Here is a 23085-nt window from a genome sequence, read left to right on the forward strand (position 1 = left end):
CAGGTAGTTTGCTCACAGTGATATGGTCTATGGAAGAGGAGTTTAAACCCAGGACTTTCTACTATAGAATCCTCCCCCTAGCCAAGCTGCCTCACTCACCACATTCAGCCCCAGGTTTGTTATCCACAGACCTCACTCAACCTCCAGGCTCCCTCTGGGCCATGGCCTTCTTGGGAGCAGGCCAAGATTGGTTAGATTGTTTTCTGAGTTCCTCTTGACTCTGGCACACAGGAGCTGGGGACCATTTGTTGGCTGATGTAAACTTGCTTGCTTGAGCTCTCTCACGAAATCTTATCACGGTAAAGGCGATAGCTTGATGCTGCTCTCATCAAGAACAGCCTAGCAGTCAGAAAAAACGGCAGTTGAGTCTTGATGGCTAGTGTGTGATTTCCTTGATACTCAGGGCTTTCATGGTTACAAACAGAAGGCCTTTGAGTGCAAATGAAGCCTTTTTCTTAAAGACCAAACTAACCTCAGCTCTGACCATCTCAGATCTACTCCAAAACTTGAAACTTCTCACATCACTCTCTTACGCTTGGTTTGGGCAGCAGTCTGTTTTGAGTCTAAATCACCACCAAGCAGTTGACAGCTTCTGCACCACCAGGGGCGAATTTGGGAGCCACTGGGGTGCCTCTTGTTTTCTCTCTTGTCCAGGGACAAATTCCAACTTCCAGACTTTTGAAGTAGCTCAAGAAATGGAAAGGCATGTCTAAAATTCAAACACAGTCTCTCTCTCTCTTTCTCTCTCTCTCACACACACACACACACAACTTTCATTTGTGTGTTCATGGGTATGCGCTTACCTCATCAGCTTTTATTAAGTCTCCAAATGGAGTTCTCTGTCCTTGAGAGGAAACAGAAATGGAGGTCTTTGAAGCAAAGATTCATGGCATCCTCGGAGCCAGAAGAGGCTTTGCCACCAGGCTCCAAGTGTGCTTCCCTTACTTTGGAAAAGTAGTTCTCGGCTATTCCCATGCACTTGTTTTCCCTCATGATGTTACCAAGATTTCCCCACCCAAAACCCCGCTGGGATTTTAAGAGCAATTGCAGGACATTCATAATTTAATTTGGAGGACCGGCCTCTTGACAATGCTGATTCTTCCCATGTAGGAACATGGTGTATCTTTTCATTTTTTCATGTCCTTCAATCAGAGTTTAGGTTTGTCTCTATGCGAGACTTGTGTATTGCTTTAACTGCATTTCTCAAGGCTCAAGGTTTTGTATTGTTATGGCCATAGTTGGGATTTAACATTGAATTGATGCTGTTTTGTTTTTGAAAAGAGGGTGTCCTGAAATTAGGCAAGTGGGCTAGATTCCTATTGTAGGGTTTCAGCTGCCTTACTCAGTGGGCATGTGCTTGTAGACAGCAGGGCCTGCTACATTGCAGGGATTCGGGCTCTGAGAGTGATAGGTGGGGAGAGGGGTCCTTGATCATCAGGTAAAGGTAGGCCTGCAGCAGTTGCTCCCCCAAACCCAGGGGCTTCCACAGTCACCTGTCGTTGCTCACACACCTGCAGATTGGTGGCAATTTAGCTCGTCTAGTTGGGGCTTGGCTGGAGTCCTCTGCTTCAGGCTGTGGCTGCTGGGTCGTGTTGAACTTGCTCTGCTATCTCTTCAGGTCTGCACAAGATGACACACGTGGGCAGGTGGAACTTAAGGTCTCTTAAGTTCTGGACGTTAAACTGGTGCACCGTCAGTTCTGCCCACATACCATTGGCCAGAGCCAATGGCTGACTTCGAACTTAGCTAAGTGGCTTAGCTAAGTTGGAGCTATGTTTCTCAGAATGGTCTTTCTCACATGATTCTGGAATAGGGCTAGCCCCACAAGGGCTACACTATCTGGAAGGTGGAAGTGAAGCCATGGTCATGTCTCCGGCTGTTGCTCTCACTGGCAATCGATTGGCTTGCCTTGTTGGTGTGGGGGAGCAGCCACCCCCCAGCTCCTTTAGTTCCACCAGACTTCTTTCTTTCTTTTTTTTAAATTCTTTTTAAAATGTTTATTTAGTTTTGAGAGAGAGAGAGAAACAGAGCAAGAGCAGGGGAGGAGCAGAGAGGACGACACAGAATCTGAAGCAGGCTCTGGGCTCGGAGCTGTCAGCACAGAGCCCAGTGCAGGGCTAACCTTGCACTGAAGTCGGACGCTTAACTGACTGAGCCACCCAGGTGCCCCAGTCCCACCAGACTTCTTTCTTCAGCTGTTCTGAACCGTGGGCCGGGCTCACGGGCAGCCCTGTGCTGGGAGGAATGCATCAACTCTTCTGCAGGTCTGCCTGAATGCTGGGGTCTTGGAGGCAGTGAGACACCCATGTAGGAACTAGCTCATCCTTGTAGGCTCCAGTTGGCCATTTATCCCCTGCTTTGCATGCAGATTTCCTTCCCATGTGCTGGTCCCGCTGGCCTCAGGCCTGGCGCCAGATGTGAGCACAGTGCATCAATGGACTGCTTAACTCACTCCCTGGATCGCATAAGTTCTCATCCCTGTAATAAACCCAGCCTATCCACCATCATGATTCTGCTTCTCTGATGGAACACTTACCGATATAGCTAGGGACGTACACTTGGCCCATGACGAGGCCAGGGCAAGGGAGGGTGAAGAATTTGGGCGAGTAATTTATTCTCCCAGGATCACTATGTACTCCTTACAAAGACAGGAGCGCACGTGCAAAGCCTTTCTGAATATTTTTTGTAAGGGTTAAGGCAAATGGAACTTTTAAAACATAGCGACTTTAAAAACCAGTGTGTCACATATTGCTTAACTACAGATTTAATCCTGCTGCACTGTCCATTTTAAATGATCTGAGAGACTTCCAGACAGTGACCCCTCAAGAGAAGTTACCAATACTTCATTATAAAGGGTATTTTTTAAAAGTAGGCTCTCTTTTCAATCAAAGCTGAAGGTCAAATCGAATTTTAACAAATGCTTCTCCAACAAAATTATGTATAATAATTGAATTTCTAAGGTCTAAATCCTGACCCATTTACTTGAAAGAATATTTGATAGGGTAATAGGGTAGAATAATTAAACAACCCTGGTCTCTTCAGAGTTCTTAACAGGATTTGATCTTTAGTATAAATAATTTCTTCTGTCATTTGCCTACCTCCATCCTGGATTCCCCATTTGTTACTGGTCGAAGCTGTGGGCTTAAGTAACACTTTAAATGTGAATTTCCTAAGAAGCCTTTTGTGCCTTTATTTTTTCTTAAAACAATTTCGGCTTGCCTGGCCTGGGACAGTGGCTTTGGGGCTTTTGCGGAGATAAGACGCTTCAATGTTTTCCTGACAGCTGAACTAAAGAAAACCTCTTACACACACGTCATCTGATTTGCCTCATGTCATTTTGATCTCTCCTTCTGACAGTTCTGATCTAACTTTTCTTTCTAAAAAGGGTATCAATTTCAAGGTTTAGAGTTCTCAGGATTTAGAATCTTTGATTAAAAAAGTGAAATTTAATCTCGACTCAAGGGTAGGGAATGTGAGCACGTTTAGTAGGCTTCTCCTTCGATAGAAGACTCTTGTGACCAGTATTTATTATGGTAATGCTTTGTTATTATAAACCTCCTACGAATAATATTTTGGGGAACCACACAACAAGGCATACATTCTAACGCCCCGGTTAGGAGGGGGGTGACATCAATGAACTGAGAAGCACAATTATCTCATGGTTATGCATGCCTACGAAGTGTGTTATTACTTTTGTTTTTTACAACCTGTGGAATATTTTCATTGGAGGTGAAGCATCAGACACATTTTTATTCAAAGGAAGAGAAACAAGACGAAGGTTGTGTGTGCTGTGCGTCCTGAATAGTGCCCTGGTGGCCCCAATTCTCTAGCTGGGGAGCTAATTTATAACGGAGCGTCTCACGGGCGCCAGGACATTCTGCTTTATTGTCTGTGTCATGGTCTTCTGACATCCATGGCACAAAAGGAGTCGTTATTTGGAAATAGTGATTAGTCAGTTTCAACAGGAGGGTTTGCTGGTTTGCCTGCAGCAAATGCTGTTTTAGGTTGATTTAGTAGAACAACTTAGTAAAGCTTGGTGTTTGCTTGCTCGGTGTCCTAAAAAGCAAGTATTCATGCAGTTGGCATTTACTTCTTTGCCAGAGGTTTTAAGGCCATGCAGATAGGGCTCTAGGAGAATAATAAGGTAATACTGGGGACAGAAATTGAATTCATGACTAAATACTTACTGTCAAGTGATTAACTTAAGGTATCTCCTTTAATCTTCATAGCAACCTACCAGGCGGATATTGCTGTCCATTCTTGCAGAGGCAACAAAACCCAGGCTGTAAGAATTCAAATGAGCCGCGCAGGCTGCTAGAACATGGTAGGGCAGATACTCAATCTGGGGGCTGCTTGATTCTGTAGCTTAAATGCACTTTCCTTAAACTAGCACTTCTTAAAATGTACTTAGAATGGGAATACTGTGGATGATGATGTTGTGGAAAAGAAACACAAGGAAGGATGGGCCATAATCCAATGTATTTTGGGAATGTTAGATCAAAAACATTTATACCTTTTAAAAACAGCTGCAGAACTTCTCAGAGCTTTTAATATACAATAATGTACAATTATGCAGCACTTCTCAAATTTATTTGACCTGAAAATACTTTCTCCCCCCAGAAAAGATAATATTAGAGAACTTACAAATCCATTTGCCCCTCACATGCTTTTCAGTGGAGCATTTGGTGGCATTACTATTCTTATAAACATATCCATACTTCTGCTCTTGCTAGCCTGATGTTCTTTCACATCTGCCTAGAATGCCCTCAGTGTCGTGTTTGATTTGAATCCAGAAAGAGGATTTTTTTTTTGCCACTTAGGTTGACCTACGTCACCATTTTGCTCTGAGAAAACAGCAAGTGAGCAAGCCTGAATCCGTATCCAAGGAGGTAAATGTGTGAACCCACTCCTTTGCTTGTCTTTTTATTTCAAAACTGAGTACTCTTTCTGGCCACTTGTGCATGCTTTCCTCTCAGGCTGCTGCCCCAAGTTGCTGTGGGAGGTAGGCCACATTCATGGATGATGCTATAATGTGATGTCTGGTGGTGGTGGACAGATGCCCAGAGTATAATGGGAACACAGGAAGGAAGGACTACACTGGAGTGGGGCAAGAAGGGCAGGAAGAGGTGCCTAGGTCTTAGGGATGGAGTAGGATTTAGTCAAGTGTGTAAGAGAAAAAGGGCATTTCATGTTGAGGGAACAGTACTAGCAAAGGTCTGGAGTGTGAGACAACATGATCCGTCTGAGCAAACAGAAGCAGTCCCAGACGCACCAGAACATAAACTAGGGGGCAGGGAGGGGTAATAGCTGAGGCTGCTGAGATAGATGGCAGGCAGGCCCTCCATGGAAGACCTTGTATGTTTTTTAAGAAGGGAGATTTATCCTGTAATTTTGGGGGAGACATTGTGATGTTTGAAAGAAACAGGCAATAGGGTCAGATCTGGGTTTTGACAAATTTGCTCAATGGATAAGGCCCCAGCCCAAAGAGGAGGTGACTGGTTATGCAGCAGTCAAGGTGAGGGAGGATGTCACCTGCATTGTGGCAGTGAGAACAGTAAAGAAGAGAAGAAACAGATTTGCTCCATATTTAGGAGGGCAAATGATTGGGGATTGATTGGAACTGAGAAATGGAGAAGAGGAAGAACGATAAACTTCAGCCCCAACATACTGGGAATGCCTGTTCATTCTGATCTTTTACATCAAAGGGTGTGAGATAATTCCAAATGCGAAAGCCTCTTTGTTAATATTCTCATATTCTCCTTGTTCTTTTGTTTCCTGCTGAGGCAGGGAGAAAAGTGCAAGGGCAACTTAGGAAGTGGTCTTAACTTGGGATTGTATGCTAATCAGTCAACAACTTAACCTGGGATGTGGAAATGCCACAGGATGTGATGTCAGACCTGGGCCCAATTTCCACATGTACCATGTCCCGGCTATGCTAACTTAGACTAGCTCTACAAATATCAATGCCATCATTAGCAGAATTGAAGATAGCCTCTGCTCTGGGGCGCAGGTGTGAGGATGACTTACTTGTGGCCTTTCTCTTGTGTGTTGGCAGGGACTGATGCAACCTATCTGGCTGGCTAGGCAGGCAGCCCCTTCCTTCCTCACCTGAAGCTTTGGGCTCAGTCAAAGAGGTCATTCTCCTTCTCAAATAAACAAGGACCATCTTTCGGACTTGAGTATGTGGGAAATTGTGCTCCTCTACTAATCCTTCTGAATGATCCCTCGAGGTCCAAGAAGAAACTTGCAGGGTGTTTGTGAGGGTTAGATGACATCACAGATATAAAACACTCTGTAAACCCTAAGGGTTTCTTCCATTTGGTTGTTATTATCCTGGACATGGATTCTGTTCTTTTTAGTCATAAAACTTATCTGGAGAGAATACCCTGGTAGGTTTTCCTTTCTGTTCCCTTTGCTTTATTCCACAATTGCTGTGGCCTTTGTGAGTTGCTGTGGTGCCTAATGATGGTGAATTACAGCAGGACTCCTGCTCATTTGATTCCATAGCAAATGAAGGAATCACATGGTCTTCATCTGACACCATAAAGGCCCTGCATTAGTTTTATTTTACTTCATAATAAATTACCACCACCCCCCCCCCCCCGCAAATCTAGTATCTTAAAAAATAACAAATATTTATCTCACACTTTCTGTAGGGCAGGTGTGGCTTAGGTGGGTGTCTCTGCCTCAAGGTTGAGGCACAAGGTTGCCATCATGGTGTCAGTTGGGGCTGTGGTCTCATCTGAAGGCTGAGGGGGGACCACTCCCAAGCAGAATTAGACTCCTTGAAGCCTATGGATGGAAAGCTTTCTTTCTGTCCACTGGAGCTCTTTTTCAGTTCCTTGCCATATGGACCTCTCCACAGGGCAGCTCATAAGATGGCAGCTGAATTCCATTAGAGCAAGCACATGGGAGAGCAAGAAGGGTATGCAGGACAGAAACCAGTTCTCTTTTGTAATGACCTTACTTGACCTAACTCGAGTCAGGCTCCTCTAAGTCCTTAAAGCTCAGACCTTGGCTCTGTCTTTGGCTGGCTTATTCCAGTTTTAGCAAAAATCCTACTGAATCAGTTTAGCGAGAATCCCCTACCCTTGGTATCTGACCACTCTTGATATCTGATAAAATCCTCATTCCCAACCCTCCATATCTTATCACCCTGGCTTGCCTTCAGCAAGAATCCTGCTGGGTCAGGTTAGCCAGATCCCCCTCATTCCTCATGTTTCCTCTTAGTTGTTTTATATCCACTGATCCCCACCCAGCTCTGTGGCCATAAATCCCCATTTGTCCTTCTTGGACTCAGAATCATGCCCAGTTCTATAGCGAGGCCACTCTTCCTCTATTGTAATCATTCCAGAATAAAGTTTTCCTTCACTCCTCTAACTTCTGTTTGGCTCTGGTTTACTTTGACAGTAATCTCATCTGGAAAATAGCATCCCATCACTTCTGCCATATTCTCTCAGTTAGAACTAGGTCCAGTTCACGCTCTGGGGATAGGATTGCACAAGGCTGTAACACCAGGAGGTAGGGATCATTGGAGGTCATCTTAGAGGCTGTGTACCACAGGTCTCATGAATAGTGGCACGGGACTCCTCCTCAGGGGCTGTCTCACAATCTCCAAACCATTGCTCTGCCTCCAGTGGTCCCTTTCCACTGCCCCCAGTTGAGCAAATGGTCCAGGCTTTAATTTTAGCAATATTCGTACAAAGCTTTCTCCCAGGACCCTGAGCCCCTTGGCTTTCACTACCCAATGCACACTTGGCCTGGGCTCCTGCCAGGTTACTCTCCTCTGTGGACCAGAGCCCCTGGCTCCTGCTTGTCTGGGAGAGGGATCAAAGAGGAACCAAACTCAGTGTAGCACCCCAAAGGGTCACATTTGATTTCCTGAGCTTGGAAGACTATGGGTTCACAATCGATCCAGACTTTCTTCCCTTTTTTTTTTTTATCTTACAGTTTATTTTTGAGAGAGAGAGAGAGACAGAGAGACAGAACACGAGTAGGGGAGGAGCAGAGAGAGAGAGAGAGAGACAGACAGACAGACAGACACAGAAGCAGACTCCAGGCTCTGAGCTGTCAGCACAGAGCCCAATGCAGGGCTCGAACCCACAAACCAGGAGATCATGACCTGAGCTGAAGTCAGACACTTAGCTGACTGAGCTACCCCAGGAACCCCTCAATCCAGACTTTCTTGATCACCAAGGCCTCTTTGCCCCCACACAGAAATCTGTAACACGCTGTGGCAGATGTTCTCTCTTATCGTGTGGCACTTCTCTCATCCCAAATCTGTCTCCACCGTCTCCGAGGAAAGTTGTCAGGCGGAACCGCTAAGGCCTATGATCGCGGTAAAATTCCTAAATGAATCTTTAATGCCTTGAGAACCTGGAGTGACCTGCTGTTTCCACAACATGTAAGCAATCCTCTCTAACGAAGTTGAACATTTCCCTTGTGGGCTTGCTAAGTTGTGGAAAATAAATATGAAAGAGATTTTAAGATGCCTCCTGATCCGGGGTGAGCACAATCGCCCTTTTGTTTACCTTAATGTAATAGGATCATTATCTGGCCGCCCCATTTGGACGAAGCCTTGAACACATATTAACCTGTTGACTTTGTTAATAGTAATTTAGGATGACCTCTCAGGCTCCAATCCCAGCTTTTTAAAGCCAAGTGTAGAGTGGTCGTTCCTTGTTTTCTCTGTTGACTCTCATTAAAGATTTGCGTAAACATAGCTGAAGGATGACTACGTTGCTTTTTGGTGCCAGCCAATTATGGAAATTGGCTTTTGCTGGTGGAGGGTGTTTTTGATCTATAGAATCTGTAAGAGGTGGAGTCGTTTGGTGTTGGTTGATCTTGACCCTTAAAAGGGGAGGACTTACCTCTGTATCTCATGGTCCAATAACAGAGACTGCAGTGGTAAATGTGGGGGAGCCAGTGGCTTTCCATCCCGAACGTGACAGAGTCTCACCCCAGAACCACCGCAAGTGCCAAAAAGGAGGTTTTGTGCTTCTCTTCTCACTGACCCTCCGCCTGCCTCAATCTGCCCAATTAAAGCAGCGAGGCCACGACCTGCTGGCCGCTTTCCTGGTTTCACTGAGCCGACCCACCCTCTCTGCCTTTGGAAGGCATGATGGATTGGTTTGAAACAAAACCATCTCATTCCCAAACTGAAAGGTTCCTTTTTACGTTTGGGAACAACTTGAAACCACCGGAGAAAATCATGTGCCAATTATGTATAAACTCCTTTACCACAAGGTATAAAGGAAGCCATAATTCGGGGGGCTTATGTTTGATTGAATTCATCTGTTTCCATTTTGTAAATAGAGAGCAGGGAGAATCCATAGTGGTGGACAGTTGATATAATGCAGCTTCTATTCCCCGGGCGAAAGAAGGGGTGGCCCTGTCGTTTCACTCCCTCAGAGCCAGCCTTCTTAGGTGCAAAGAATCACATGAGAGTCCTCAGCTGGAAGGGAGGTCAGCATTTTTTTTGAGGCAGCACCAGACCCTCCCAGAACCATAGACGTAGAAGGGAAGGGACCCTGCTTCGTCAACCACCCAGCCAAGAACAACAGCCTTCAACTGGGGAAATCCCCCCACCCCCTCCCCTGGTCCAGGATGAGATTTACACTGATGGGTCTGTGTTTGCCAGCAGCTGACAAGTCAGACTTCACCCTTAACATCCCTAAGTGTGTTGGTACTAATTAGGTGAAAAATGAGATGCATTGTTAAAACTGGCTTTCCTTTCCTGCTTGGCAGCTTGACATTATGGGACACTGAAACCTCATATTGTCTCACAGAAACATGCCCAAGGGTAGCTACATTACGGGAGGAGGTGGAGAGGGAAGACCCAGTAACGGAAAGAATAAAGGTCACTTTACCATCATTTCTATCTGTCATTAATGAAAGACTGGCTTGTTAAGGGGCATAGTAGATTAACTGATATCTCTTTCCGCATGTGTGGGTTAGTGACCTGATGTTTGGATGCACTGACTTGGAAGTCAGACACACTTGAGTGTAATCCCAGCTTTTCCACTTAACTTGTGGCCTGACTTTGGGGCCCTTCCTGAGCCTCACTCTCCTCATCTGTAAAATGGAGATACTTCATTGAGCTCTTGTTATTTAAATAATACTTGAGAATCATGTAATATCTTAAAAAATGAATTGTTGGACCTTTCCTTTCCATTCTGGGCCTCTCATTTCCTGGGAAGGCTGGCTCCCGTATCATCTATTTTAAACTCCCTCTGATGAACCAGGAGGATTCCTTGCTGGGTAGAGAGAATGGCCATGTTCAGAGACTGCCGATAAACCTTTTCTAGATCTTTCTTTCTGCCCAGGCCACTTTGAATCACTTGCCTTTATTTTGGCGACCATGATGACTGCATTGCTACCCATCTGAAATCATTTTCTCTAATGATTGCTAATTTTTAAAATAAAAAAACCATTTTTCTCCAAAATGAAAATGAATTGCTGTTGAATAGTCACTACTGTTTTCATTAGGTCAGCTCTTGATTACCCAAGGACCAAGGGTTTAAGGCTTACGTTTCATGGATTCTGCAGACCCTTGTTCTTTCCTTCTCTTCATCCCTAGTTTATTCTTAATTCAATTCTGCAGGTATATTATGAGAGCTGAGTGGTTTACATGGATGATCTAATTCAATCTTCTTGACTGCTTTCTTTTTATTCCTGAGAATAAAATTTCACTGAGAAGGGGAGGAGGTATGGAGTTATTATGCAACTTCCCTGAGACTACCCGACTGAGAAATGGCAGGGCACAGGGTGCCTGGGTGGCTCGTTGGTTAGGTGTCCACCTTTGGCCCAGGTCATGATCTTGTGGTTTGTAGGTTCGAGCCCCACATCGGGCTCTGTGCTGACAGCTCAGAGCCTGGAGCCTGCTTCGGATTCTGTGTCTCCCTCTGTCTCTGCCCCTCCCCTGCTTATGCTCTCTCTCTCTCTCTCTCTGAAAAATAAGTAAACACTGATAAAATTTTTTAATTAAAAAAAAAAAAGAAGTGGCAGGGTGCAACTTGAACCCAGGCTGTCTGACCTCTGAACCCAAGCATGAAGGACTGTGCCTTCAGGTGTTGGTTCACCCCATTAGGAGAGATTGCACAAATGAAGAAATGAGGGCCCAAGTCATGCAGCACAATTTGGATAAATCAAGACTTGTATGTGAACGGGAAGGACACCAGGAAATGGAACGTGGGATTCAGACACAACTGGATGATTAGCAGCAATATTTAATCCTTCAGGCGATTCTCTCCTTCCTGTCATGGTCGGTGGAGGTCTGGAGTACCCTCTACTCTCAGAAGGAATCAAGTCCCAATTTCTGGAAGATAAATGTTACTGTCTTACAAACTAGACAAAAGAAAAAGGAACTCATCCTAGCTTCCCAAGGCAAGTCACTCCTGACGTCCTAAAATAAGTGTGGTTACAAACTGCCTGCCTCTCCGCGGTGAAAATTGTATTCAGTAGTTATCAAGAGTTGTACCCGCTCCTCTGTCGTCTTCTAATTGTTTTTTTGTTCATGATGTATGCTGCAGCCATACATCTGACATATATTTCCTGTTATTTGTTTCAGGCACCAGAATCTCTCAGGTTTTTCCTAAGCCTGAGACATAATGGCTCTATTTTGCTTTTAGGATTTCCACCCCCCTTGGGGCATTCAGACCTTCCTGGGTTCGCTTGGTGATTTGAATGTAACCCTTCTCACGAGGCAGCATCTTGGACCTTCTGGGTAACCCTGTCCTCTTCCACCACCCACTTTCTGAGCAGACGTGGCCCATGCTTGCAGGACAGACCTAGCTTTTTGGAGGGTCAATCCTATCAGTGTTTCCAGGGTAATTTGTCTTTGTGGGATGGGTAATGAAGGGGTCTCAGAGACTGAGTGGCACGATAATTTGTTCCTTTCCAGACAAGGTTGGTCTTATCAGGCTTGACTATCCATGCTACCGAGACTGTGGAGCTCTGACAGTATTTGCTTTTGAAAGGCTGGGAGTCAGCGAACCCCAGTGCTCTAGTTCCCTTAGAGGCAGCTGACCTAATCTTACCCTGATGTAAGCAATTTTAATTCATTGAGATTCTGCCTAATGATTCTGGTGATTTACATTGTTGTCATTCTTGAGCGTTATTATGTTTTCAAAGAAAAGGATCAGGCCTGTGGAGACATTTTCCTCTAAATGCTTCCTTTGAAGGACACTGCTCACCATGGAAGGGAGAGAAATGATACAAAGGAGAGTCTGCTATACGACAGCCAGGGTCTCTCCTAAGAACTCTGGAAAGAATAGTATCTATTGTACTCATGTGGCGTTTAGGTATCTGTCATTCTATGTCTCTGGTACTGAAGCCTCAGAGAAATGCTTGGGTCTGAGGGGATTTTTAGGATCCCCCTGTGCTCGTCTGGCTTGATCCAGTATTATTCTCCAAAGTCAAGGTCCCCTTGATTCCATGGAATGGGGTTCCTACCACCCTAAACATGGAGCCGGCACTCTGCAAAGTGCTTAGATTCAGAGAGCATGCTCTGAAGGGAAATTGAAAGAGCCTAGTGTTTATTTGATGACTTGGAGGAAAATTAGAACAAGGAATAGAAGATAGAGACTGTAACTATTATTTGAGCATTGTCCTTGCTGAAGGAGGGAGGTTTGATCTGACCAGATGGTAAAGAATATCACAAGTGGATGGTATAATGCCCGTGTGTGTCCTTCCTTCAACACTGATTGTTGGGGCTTGGGTTAAGAAGCCCACATCATTGTCTTTTGAATTATTGTTAGAGACCCCCAAACTGGTCTTCCTGCATCTGTCCCTCCTCTTCCCCTCGACAATCTGTTATCAACAGAATAGCCAGAGTGATCTCATGAAAATGTATGTTCAGATCACGTCACACCTTTTCCCACCACCCACCAGAGGCTTTTTCCATCCCTCAGAGTAAAAGTCTGTATAGTGGTTGACAAGGCTGCACAAAGAGCTCTCCCTGGCGCCCCATCCCCCAAGCCAGCACCTCTAAACTCTCATTTAGCTTCTGAGACGCAGCTCACATGCCGTCCCCTCGTGGAGAGGCCGTTGGACCTGTGTGTACCCCTTAGCCCTCTGCTCAGGTCTCAGTAAACTAATTTTTCTTTCATCCTTTCCGCTTCCCCCCTGGTCTCTGAGGTTCTTGTGAGAGGAACTGAGTTTTACTTCTCCCAGAATCATCCCAAGACCAAGTGCTCGGTAAGTTATTGTTGAGTTAGTGAATGAATGAATGAATGAATGAATGAACGGACGGACGAACGAGGCTGTGAGTGCATCTTTGGCGCAGGTGTGCATGTGGTTTGTGGCCGAGGTGCTATGTGACAGGCAGCAGACAGCCTCCACAAACGGGCCCCGTTGATGCTTTGCACCACACCTTCTGTGCCGAGATGCTCAACAGGCTGCATCCAGTAGCAAAAGCACTTCATTGTTTCCCCTTGAGAGACACCGAGGGTCTGACCACAGTTCCATTCCCGGCTCCTGGGAAAATGAAGCATGGCCAAAGGATCCTCGCTTAGTTCCTCTGTCCTGGGCTGGGTCCCAGGAGAGGGTGGGCGGGATGAGGGGAAACACCTGTGGAGTCTGTCCTGTGCCCCGCTGGTCTGCTCGGGGTCAGCCCCCCAACCCCCAAGCTCTTGTAGAGCTGGGCTTTGTAGCCTGGCCCCCCACGCTCTGTGGCTCCGTCGGCATAAATATTGTTCTTTGAGGCACTCCACTGTGGTGGGACAGGGAAGGAAAAGTCATCACTGGGGGACACGTGTCTGCGTGCCTTTTCCAGAAGACGTAGTGCATGCTGGGCAGAGCCAGCTTTGCAGTCAGGCTGCTGTAGCCTGCTCTCGAGGAGAGACACCGGGAAGGCTCTGCAGGTGCCCTCCACCCCCACCTCCTCACCCCTCATCCCCATGCACTGGTGGCACCTACTGTGGCCAGGCCTTCCTCCAGGGCAGGCACATGTTGTGTTCCTGGCACCAAAAAAGTTTGGAAAAATTAAAGGGGAAAAGCCATTTGCTCGTGGCACGCTGCCCAGGCGGATTAATCCAATCCCTCAGAGAGAGCTCTTCCTAAACAACTTGTAATTAATCTGGGGAACTCATGGCCACAGGAGTTTATGAGGCCAAATTCCTCAGTAGGTTTCAAAAAAGGGAGTTGTTGTCTATGTGTAAGAGTAGTGTCTTTCCTCAGATAAGCTGGCAGTAAGTCTGCAGGAGCTGTCAGTGTGTCCGCTGGGCCGGAGAGGAAATGCAGTCCTGGGAAAGAATAAAGGTAGTGCTCGCGTTCATCATCACAGTAGCTAAGTTTTGGTGAGTAGTTGTTATGTGCTTGACTTCCTGAGCTAAGCACTCTCTTTGCATCTGCTCCTGTAATTCTCACAAGGAGCAGATCCTGGTGCCATCCCTATTTGATAGAAGAGGGTAAAGGAGCCCAGAGGCATTAAATAATGTGTCTGTGGTCACACAGCCAGGGCGTGTGGAGCTAAAATCTCAACTAAGGCACAACGTCTCTGGATCAGCTCTTAATAGCTGGGTCTTAGTTCCTTCACCACCATGGGTTGGAGTGGCCTTAGCGAGGCCACGCATGTCTTTGCCCTGTAACTTAGTGCCATGTGTTAGAGTACTGGATTTGGAAAGTGCATTTGGTCTTTAGTAGCATGACCCTACAGCAAGTCATTTAATCTGTGAGTCTGCATCCTCATCTGATAAGGTAGGGCATAATAATACCTCTCTTACCTATTTTGGGTGGTTAAATGTAATGATGTATTGAAATATACACAAAATATACACTTTTGTGATAAACACGAAAGTGCTATTCAGCTGTCAGGCTTTGTTATGAAATTATCTATAGTCATGATAAAATGAGAGCATTAGATCCAGGCTGTTCAACAGGTCTTTCTGCCGTGATGAAAATAGTCTATCTGTGCAGTCCAATATGCTAGTCACCAGCCACATGTGGCTATTAACACCTTTGAAATGTGAGACCGAGGAACTACATTTTAAATTTCACTTAACTAATTTAAATTTAAACAGCATTGTGTGGTTAGTTGCTACTGTAGTGGACAGCACAGGAGATGGTTTCAGCTGGAAGCCCACTTAATCCAACCCCTTTGTTTCATAGATGAGGAGACTGCGGTCCGGTCCGTAAAGGGGCAGGAACTTGCCTAAAGTCACACAGTGAGTTAGCAGACAAGAGGCCCAGAACCATGTCTCCTAACACCCTGATAGTCTCCACTTTTAAAAAAGTCTGAATATCGTTGATTGAGACCAGGAGATCAGAAAAGAGGATTGATCGTTATCAACCTGAAGCCCGTGTGAAATAAGCAGCTAGTGAAATACTGGGAAGACTAGTTTTGAGGGCTCCCTGAGGTCAGAGAGAGCGCTAAGACAGGGTGCCCACACCCACTTGTGTGAAACAGTGTGTGACTGTCTACCCTGGGAACCTAACTCGGGGCTGCCTTCACCAAGTATAATTCTGACTCCTTAGGGCCAGCGGACAGGAAATGCTCTTTGCGCTTGAAGCCCATCCTGACAGTGACAGAGACGCCTCTGGCTTGGTCCATCTCGCCGAGGAGTGGCTTTGCCAGTAACGGAGGGCTCGGGGCTCCCGTGGACTGTAACGGTATATCTGTGGAAAGAAAGAAAAGGCCTGTGGTGAGCCTGCAACTCCAGTGCCAAATCACAATGCATAATTGGCCCTGATTTTTTCCATATGTATCAACAAAAACAGCGTTGCTTTCATGAGAGATGAAAGCGACCCTTTTCTTTGGTCATATTTCCTCTTTGTGTATAGTTCCCAGGTCTCGACTGGGTTCATCATTCTCTGTGTAAAGCAAACCTAAAAGAGAAAAAATCAGAAGTTAGGGATATGGAAGGACTTATGGAGAAAATACCTTTCTTTATGTTTTCTATGGCAAAGAGGCTGTTTTCTTCCTTTTCTTAGCCAAAATGAAATTAATTTGTCAGAGTTTTGGTAAAATCATACTCTCGGTGTAGTGAAAGCATGTAAGTGCTTAAGAGTAGGGGATCAACGGATATGTGTGAACTATCTCTCGTAAAGGACACTTATTCATTCATTCAGCACTCCTTTTGTGTTAATCTGCTCAGGCTTCCACAACAAAATGCCCCAGGCTGGGAGGCTTAAGCAACAGAATTTTTTTTTCTCACAGTTGTGGAGCCTGGATGTCCAAGATCAAGATGCCATCAAGCTTGGTTTCTCCCGAAGTCTCTCTCCCTGGCTTGCAGATGACTGCCTTCTCTCTGTGTTGTCACATGGCCTTTGCTCCGTAACAATAGTATCTCTTCCTCTCCTTATAAGCACACCAGTCCTATTGGCTTAGGACTCACCCTATGACCTCATTTAACCTTTTAAAAAAAATGTTTATTTTTGACAGGGGAGCAGAAGAATGGGGGCGGGGGTGGCCGAAAGAGAGACAATCCCAAGCAAGCTCAATGCTGTCACCCTGTCAGCACAGGGCCCGACCTGGAGCTCAATCTCATGAACTGTGAGATCATGACCTGAGGTCGAAATCAAGAGTCAGACACCTAATCAGCTGAGCCACCCCAGTGACCCTGACCTCATTTAACCTTAACTGCATCTTTAAAGGCTCCATCTCCAAATACAGTCACGTTAGGGTTCAAGGGTACAGCATATAAACTTTGAAGGGACACAGTTCAGTCCTTGACACGTTTACTGAATACTGTTGTGCTGGGTACTGGAGATACAGAAAAAAATTATATAACAAGCTAGACTCTGGGAAGCTGGGAGTCATATAGACTTGTAAAAAAACGCATGAAACATGATACACAATTTGTATACACCAAAGGCATCAAGGGAGAAATTCTACTTTGTTTCGGTGAATGGAAGAGGAGAAGAAGCCTTCAAAGACAAGAAGCAGAGTGAACTGAGTTTTGAAGGAGAGCCTGGCATAGGCAGGATGACAGGGAAAAGAATAAAGATATGGGTAAAATAAGCCAAATCTCTCTCCTGTCCTCTGGAAGCTTCTAAAAATACTCTCTCAACTTCAAAGGCCTAAACTTCTATAATTAGGGATAATTTCTTTCATTAAGGCATTCCTTCTTGAGAAAAAACAAAAACAAAAACAAAACTGTATTGGTTGGAATGATCTCAGTTACAAACAGCATAAAACCGTGATACAAGGTGGCTTGAACAGTAGGGACATGAGTTATTTTGCATGAGCAGAAAAGATCAGTGGAGGGATGTCTTCCAGACATAGGTTGATCACTAACTGAAGTGTGGCATGAAGGACTCAGGCTTTTTCTGTCTCTCCAAATTGCCTTCCTTACCACTGACCTTCGCCACAGGTGGGATCTTCTCCTGGTTATAATGGCTGCCAGTGGAAATTGGGTTTATGTGATTACTTACTCACACCCTGCAGGAGAGAAAAAGAAAACTTTGCCCCCAGTCATTGCTGTGCTGGTGTTGGCTTGTACGGGCTTGTGAGTACCAATTGCCAAATTTTTAGGAATTTTGCATGCTAGTTGTTAAACATAGTTGTTACTAAAAATTAAATTATGTAAACATAAAAAGAAATGAGTTATATAAAAAAACAAAGATAATAAAAAGTCAAGGCTCATCACTTCCTAATTATTTCACTACTTTCACTATTACCTGTGCCCTTGACATGGTTTACATCTATCCTACCTGTATGAGGGTGACGGTAGGTAGTGATGTACCATTGTACTTCCCTCTCCAACCCCACATCAGTGGCTTGAAATTAGCCATGGTGGGAGTATTTATAGCTCAGAAATTGGCAAATGCTATAAATCAGGTCGTGATTTATTGTGTTTTGGTTGTCTACTAAGAAAGTGATGGAGAAAGGCAAACAATGAAGATTAAACTTTAAACAGTGTTGTTCTAAAACTGTTACATTGTGAATAGTACAAAAACTCCAGGGCTATTCTTCCAGTGTTATCTGATTCAGCAAAGAAGTCATTCACATCATGGACAAATGAGTAGAGTTCTGACTATGTTTCTTCATCGTCTTGTTAACATATACGAAAGCAGCCAACACTCATGTCAGTATTACACTCACTCATCTGTTCGTTATAAACATAGGTTGGTTATAGACGTAAGAATGGCAAGGCCGATTAAAATATTTTCTAAAAATCAATTGACCGTGTGGAATTGAAACTAAAGAGCAATGCATGTTTTATGTTTGTGTGTGTGCCTATTAGCTTCCACACATCCATTAGATGAGTAAATACTTGTAATAAATGTATATAGGTATATATACATACAGGTCTCTAGGCATAGGTGTCTACCTGTATGTATGAATACACTTTTCTTTGAACAGCCTATTGTTAACATTCATTAGTACTACTCTCCAGTCCTTTAGTTTGCTTGGGCCAATAAAGTTTCCATGTGCACCCCGAAACCTGTATTGCCATGTATTAATTACCCTTTGTGTCTGGGAATGGGTGGTTTTCTGAAGTAAACTGAAGGTTTGCTAGGAAAAAGGAAGTGGAAGATAGATTTTGGACAGGCAACCAAAAGTACCATCAGCAAACATGACACATTAATATGTCAGTCGTCATAGTGTGAATTAATGAATGACACCTTTTCCAGTAGAATAGGTGTATCAGAGCATGTTGTATAGAACTATTGGCAATTTGTGCTGTTTAATTCTTTGTTGCAGGTCCTATACATTATTGGATGTTTAGTAGCATCTCTGACCTCTACTCACTAAATGCTAGTACCCTACCTCCAGTTGTGACAACCAAAAAATGTTTCCAGGCATTGCCAAAGATCTGCTGGGGAGCAAAATAGACCCTGGTTGAGGACAGGTGGCTCAACCCCAAGACTTACTGGTTCCAAACCTGAAAGTTTTTCATTTCCTATTCCATTCTCTCTAAGGTAAAGCTGTCTGCAATTGAATGTTAAGTTGATGGTTCAAAGGCAGCACCAGAAGATGAGGCACATTCCTGAGAGCTGGAACCCTGGGCTCCATAGAAGTAAGTCTGGGGGCAAACCTTCTGGGCTTAGGAGAGAGGGTTGTTCCACTTGGGGAAGTCAAAGACTCCAGATGCTAACCTCTCCTCAACTTGGCAGATTTGACTATGCCTTTTCCCACCTTTGGAACTCAAAGGATATGAAGCTCTTGACATAAAGATCTATATGTAAAGATCTTTAAAAGGCCTTGGTACATTTTTGGAAACCTTAAGAAGATTTTTACATGGAGTTAGAAGGGGCATTTCATTTTGCTTGCACTTGGGTTCCAGAAGCATCAACCTTTCAGACCATAGCAATGATGTACATTCCAAAGGAAGCAAACAAAGGCTTCTGAGTGATTTGCAAACTGTCCAAAGTCTGGGAAATGTCCTCATGCCAGTCTATTGACATTTGTGTAAAATAAGCTTACCCTCTCCTCGAGAAAGCCCTCCTTAGACCTGCTTCCCCTTCCATCTGGTCTTCATCTTTCCTTAATTGCTAAAGATCTCAAAGGATTAGTCTTCATTTGCTGTAACAATTTGTTCTTCTGTTAATTCCTTGGGTTCTGTCTGCAAATACCAACAGTGATGTTCTGATGTGTTCAGTCACCTCCTCCCAAACATCATAATTCTGTTTGACTTTTAGGACAGCTTTTGATTCTGCTGGCCATCCTCTCTCTCCCATACGTCTTTTGCCATCTGTTAGTTCCGTAATGCTATGATATTCCTCCTACCCTCCTGTTGAATTCTTCACTGGTTCTCTTTTCTCTGTGTGCTGCTTATGTTGACATGTCCTTCCCAAGTTTCTGTGTGTTCCTGTTCTCTCCTTTCCTCTCTCTTTGGTCCATCATCTTCTTATCACCTCTCAACTCCAGGAGAATGGCTCCCAAGTCTACGTGTCCAGTTGAGATGTCTCTCTTCGGCTCCAGAGACGATGAATCTATTCGTCTTCACATGTATGTGCCACAGGGTCTCAAAAACAACACGTCACTCCTTACCTTTTTGCCTAGCTTGTCTTCCTCTCATCCCTATCTCAGTAAAATGGGTTTCCTTTATGTCTCCCAGGCTAGAGAGCCTAAAGACACCTTGAATTAAACTTCCCATGTTAATGAATCCCATGGTGCCATCAGCCTCTGAATCCTGTGCATTTCACTTCCATCATTTCCCTGGTGTGCATTCCACCCTTCCTTCTCTTACCACTCTAGACCACAGGTTGGTGAACTTTTTCTTAAAAGAGCTGGATAATAAATATTTTGGGCTTTGTAAGTCATACTGTCTATTTAACTCTGTCCTTGTACAGTGAAAGCAGCCATAGATAATATGTGAATGGGAAGGTAGGCATGACTATTTCAATAAAGTTTTAGTTACAAAAATGGACTGTTGGTCCCAAATAGCCCATGGGACAGTTTGCCATCTCCTGGCTTAGAGGGTTATCACTCACTTAGTTTATCTAATTATTCTAGGAGCTGATCTCCCTGTTCCAGTTTCATTTTCCTCTAACCAATTATTTTTATCTTGCTGTCCAAAGTAAATATTTGTTGATGAGTTCATCTTCCTAAAAAGCAGGTTTGATTAGACACATCAGACATTAAGACACTAGATAACTTAACTTTCTTTGAATATGCCACACACTCAAGCTCTGTAATTCTCCCTTAAGTGTGTTTCCTACCCTGGAGTGCTCTTCTCTGTTCCTAAATCCTTATAATTGCCAATGCATTAGACTCAGCTACAAGTTACTTCTTCTGAGGTGCCCTCAATACCTCCATTCCCAACTCAGAACTCTTCTTTCTCCAATACCCTCAATAATACACCATTCTCACAGCGCTATCACCTTAGGAGTCTCATAGTACAGTTACTTCTACCTATGTTTGTCTACCTCCCTCAATCAAAAGGACAGAAAGTGTCTTTTTAAAAGATCATTTTTACTCCCCAACATATTACTCTGTTCAAGTAGACTAGTTTCGCTACTTACACACTCTCCAATCTCAGATACAAAATATATACATTTCCAACCTACAGATGCAAAAAAGTTATATTCCAGGGCCAAAGCAAGTCCATTCCACCCACCACCACCAATCTCAACCACTGCCTCTTTTTTTTTTTTTAACGTTTATTTATTTTTGAGACAGAGAGAGCATGAACAGGGGAGGGGCAGAGAGAGAGGGAGACACAGGATCTGAAACAGGCTGCAGGCTCTGAGCTGTCAGCACAGAGCCCGACCCGGAGCTCGAACTCACGGACCGTGAGATCATGACCTGAGCCGAAGTCGGATGCTTAACTGACCAAGCCACCCAGGCGCCCCACAACCACTGCCTCTTCACCAGCCATAGTTTACATACTGAGTCTACGATTAGTGTTTAGGTTTGTTTTAAAAATTTTTTTTAAATGCTTATTTTTGAGAGAGAGAGAGAGAGAGAGAGAGAGAGAGAGAGAATGAGAGGGGGAGGGGGAGGGGCACAGAGAGAGGGAGACACAGAATCCAAAGTAGGCTCCAGGCTCTGAGCTGTCAGCACAGAGGTGGATGCGGGGCTCAAACTCACAAACTGGGAGATCATGACCTGAGCCAAAGGCAGACACTTAACCGACTGAGCCACCCAGATGCCCCAGTGTTTAGGTTTTTTTAAATTAAAAAAAAAAAAAACCATGAAATTATATTGCAAAAATGAATATGTTGAAAGGTCTAGGAAAATGAGGCTATGATGGAAATAAAAAGAAAAATTTATTAAAAAATGAAAATGGCAGGAAAATGGAGAGTGCTGAATGGATGGATTGAATCATTTGTCTATAAACATAATTTTAAAGGACCAAGAGTGAAGCAGATAATGTGTGAAGAGTACAAAGTCAATGTGATGCCAATGCAATTAACCAAAAGCAGTAATAGGGGAAGGTATATACTGAAAAAAATGGAAACATATTTTGAGGGTTTATCTAGAGCTGGCACTACTCAGTGTGATAATTACTAACTACAGCATGGCTGTTTAAGTTTGAAAAATTGAAATTAACTAAAATTTAAAATGCCGTTCCTCAGGGTCATTAGCCATATCTCAAATGTTCCCAGCCACTTATGACCACCATTTTGAACAGTGCAGGCATAGAACTTTACTATCAACACAGAAAGTTCTATTGAATAGTGCTGGTCTAGGATCAGCAAATTAAAGTGCCTCTTAGCTGGACGTTGAGTGAAAAAAGGGTGGGGCTTTGAGAAGGTAAAGGCCAGACACAGTAAATGGGCTGGTGGTGAAAATTCTTTCAAAAGCGACATCTGGTTCCACAGAGTTGAGGCCTACTGGAATCTGCTCAGTGTCCATGTGAAATGAGAGATAATCAGCCCTGAATTGATGACCTCAGAAATTCAATAGTTCTCTATGTTGTTGAGAGCGTCAAAGCATTACCAATGTTATTTGCTTTCCTCAATGTAGGTTTAAATGTATATTTTAGGAAGGGATGCTCTGCAATACTATTTGCCAAACTGTGGGTCAAAATCAATTAGTGGGTCATGAGTCATTTAGAAGGATACAAGCAGACCTTTCTTAATGAAATAGAACAGACTGGGAAATATCAGGCATGTTGCACGCTGTAAGGGCAAATGGTGTTTTGTGAGACTTTTGTTTCAGTAATATTTGTATTTTTTAGTGTGAGTTGGGCCCCCAAAGTTTGCAAGCCAGTGCTTTTCAGAACATAGATTAGCAAGGGAGGGAAAAGTATGTTTAGACAGACCCATGCTTCATGTAGGGCCTGTGTGTGAAGAATACAGGCTTGGACCCCTCTCAGTTACTTGGGCTTATGAAAAAGTCACACCTAGAAAAAAGCCTGGTAGAATCCAACTGGTTTATTCTTTCCTCTCACTTCTGGAAATGGGTAGATTGTTACCAATTCCTACATTATCCCGGAAGAAATATTTTTTTTTTCCTACCATAAGAGGTAGGTAGCTGCTGAGCTGGCCTGCCAGAAGTGGACTGACCCCATGAGTCAGGGTTAGCTACTTAGAAAGTGGGTGTAACCTGGGCATGCACAGGAGAGGCAAGACCAGAAAGTCTGAGATATGTTCCCTAGCCACACAGCTCAACAGTTACCTTCCTACTTGGCAAAAACAAAAGCTCTATTAAATTTTGAAAGAAGAGAATAATGCTTGTCTTATTCACAAATT

The sequence above is a fragment of the Panthera leo genome, chromosome A2, assembly GCF_018350215.1.
Source record: "Panthera leo isolate Ple1 chromosome A2, P.leo_Ple1_pat1.1, whole genome shotgun sequence".
NCBI lineage: Eukaryota > Metazoa > Chordata > Mammalia > Carnivora > Felidae > Panthera > Panthera leo.